This window comes from Oncorhynchus tshawytscha, unplaced genomic scaffold, assembly GCF_018296145.1.
Source record: "Oncorhynchus tshawytscha isolate Ot180627B unplaced genomic scaffold, Otsh_v2.0 Un_contig_1105_pilon_pilon, whole genome shotgun sequence".
Taxonomy (NCBI): domain Eukaryota; kingdom Metazoa; phylum Chordata; class Actinopteri; order Salmoniformes; family Salmonidae; genus Oncorhynchus; species Oncorhynchus tshawytscha.
This window is the reverse complement of record NW_024607852.1, coordinates 12,501-15,000: the sequence shown is the minus strand read 5'-3', so window position 1 is coordinate 15,000 and position 2,500 is coordinate 12,501. Positions and strand designations below refer to the sequence as shown.

The 2,500-nt window shown below is 53.6% G+C and overlaps 1 protein-coding gene across 1 annotated transcript in view; it reads right to left on the bottom strand.

Annotated features, from left to right (window-relative positions):
* Positions 1 to 2,500, bottom strand: part of LOC121842885 (tuberin-like) — a 31,046-nt gene that overhangs the window by 23,286 nt on the left and 5,260 nt on the right.

Here is a 2,500-nt window from a genome sequence, read left to right as displayed (position 1 = left end):
TGAGAGAGAGGAGAGGAGAGATGAGAGAGAGAGATGAGGAGAGATGAGAGAGAGGAGAGGAGAGATGAGAGAGAGGAGAGGAGAGATGAGAGGAGAGAGAGAGGAGAGATGAGAGAGAGAGAGAGGAGAGAGAGATGAGATGAGAGAGAGAGAGAGAGGAGAGGAGAGATGAGAGAGAGGAGGAGAGGGAGAGGAGAGGAGAGATGAGGAGAGGAGAGGAGAGATGAGAGGAGAGATGAGAGGAGAGATGAGAGGAGAGATGAGAGGAGAGATGAGAGATGAGAGAGAGAGAGAGAGGAGAGATGAGGAGAGGAGAGATGAGAGAGGGGAGAGAGAGAGAGAGAGGAGAGATGAGAGAGAGGAGAGGAGAGATGAGAGAGAGGAGAGGAGAGAGAGAGAGAGAGGAGAGATGAGAGGAGAGATGAGAGAGAGGAGAGAGATGAGAGAGAGAGAGAGAGAGGAGAGGAGAGATGAGAGAGAGGAGAGATGAGAGAGAGGAGAGGAGAGATGAGAGGAGAGAGGAGAGATGAGAGGAGAGATGAGAGGGAGAGATGAGAGAGAGAGATGAGAGAGAGAGGGAGAGGAGAGATGAGAGAGAGGAGGAGGAGAGAGAGAGAGAGGAGAGATGAGAGAGGAGAGGAGAGATGAGAGAGAGGAGAGATGAGAGAGAGGAGAGGAGAGAGAGAGAGATGAGAGAGGAGAGGAGAGATGAGAGAGGAGAGGAGGAGAGAGAGAGGAGAGATGAGAGAGAGGAGAGGAGAGATGAGAGAGAGGAGAGAGGAGAGATGAGAGAGAGAGAGGAGGGGAGAGGAGAGAGAGAGAGAGGAGGAGAGGGAGAGGAGAGATGAGAGAGAGGAGAGGAGAGATGAGAGAGAGGAGGAGAGGAGATGAGAGAGAGAGAGAGGAGAGATGAGAGAGAGGAGAGGAGAGATGAGAGAGAGAGAGGAGAGATGAGAGAGAGAGGAGAGATGAGAGAGAGAGAGGAGAGATGAGAGAGAGGAGAGGAGAGATGAGAGAGGAAGAGAGGAGAGATGAGAGAGAGGAGGAGAGATGAGAGGGGAGAGAGAGGAGGAGAGGGAGATGAGAGGGGGAGATGAGAGAGGGAGAGGAGAGATGAGAGAGAGGGGATGAGAGGAGAGAGGAGAGAGAGAGAGGGAGATGAGAGAGAGGAGAGGAGATGAGAGAGAGAGGAGATGAGAGAGAGAGGGGGAGATGAGAGAGAGGAGATGAGAGAGAGAGAGATGAGAGAGAGAGGGGAGAGAGAGAGAGAGATGAGAGAGAGAGAGATGAGAGAGAGAGGGAGATGAGAGAGGGGGAGATGAGAGAGATGAGAGAGGAGGAGAGGTGAGATGAGAGAGGAGGAGAGGTGAGATGAGAGTGGAGGAGAGGTGAGATGAGAGAGGAGAGAGAGAGATGAGAGGAGGAGAGGTGAGATGAGAGAGTAGGAGAGGTGAGATGAGAGAGTAGGAGAGGTGAGATGAGAGAGAGGAGAGGTGAGATGAGAGAGTAGGAGAGGTGAGATGAGAGAGTAGGAGGGTGAGATGAGAGAGGAGGAGAGGTGAGATGAGAGAGAGGAGAGGGGAGGAGAGAGAGGGGAGGTGAGAGAGAGGAGGAGGAGAGGTGAGATGAGAGAGGAGGAGAGGTGAGATGAGAGAGGGAGGAGAGGTGAGATGAGAGAGTAGGAGAGGAGATGAGGGAGGGAGGAGGAGAGATGAGGGAGGAGGAGAGAGGAGGAGAGGGAGAGAGAGGAGGAGAGGGCAGATGAGAGAGAGAGGAGAGGAGAGGAGAGATGAGAGAGAGGAGAGGAGAGATGAGAGAGAGGAGAGGAGAGATGAGAGAGAGAGGAGAGGGAGAGGAGAGATGAGAGAGAGGAGAGAGAGGAGATGAGAGAGAGGAGAGGAGAGATGAGAGAGAGGAGAGATGAGAGAGAGAGAGGAGAGAGAGAGAGAGGAGAGATGAGAGAGAGGAGAGGAGAGATGAGAGAGAGGAGAGAGGAGAGATGAGAGAGGGGAGGATGAGAGAGAGGAGAGGAGAGATGAGAGAGAGGAGGGAGATGAGAGAGAGAGGGGAGGAGAGATGAGAGAGGGAGAGATGAGAGAGAGGAGGAGAGGGAGGAGGAGAGGAGAGGAGAGATGAGAGAGGAGGAGAGGGGAGATGAGAGAGGAGGAGAGGAGAGATGAGAGAGGAAGAGAGGTGAGATGAGAGAGTAGGAGGGTGAGATGAGAGAGTAGGAGAGGTGAGATGAGAGAGAGGAGATGAGAGGAGATGGAGAGAGAGGAGAGGTGAGATGAGAGAGATGGAGAGAGAGGGAGAGAGAGGAGGGGAGATGAGAGAGAGGGAGAGGTGAGAGAGAGAGAGGGGAGGTGAGAGAGAGGAGATGAGAGAGAGGAGGAGGAGAGGTGAGATGAGAGAGGAGGAGAGGTGAGATGAGAGAGGAGGAGAGGTGAGATGAGAGAGGAGGAGAGGTGAGATGAGAGAGAGGAGAGGGAGGAGGAGAGAG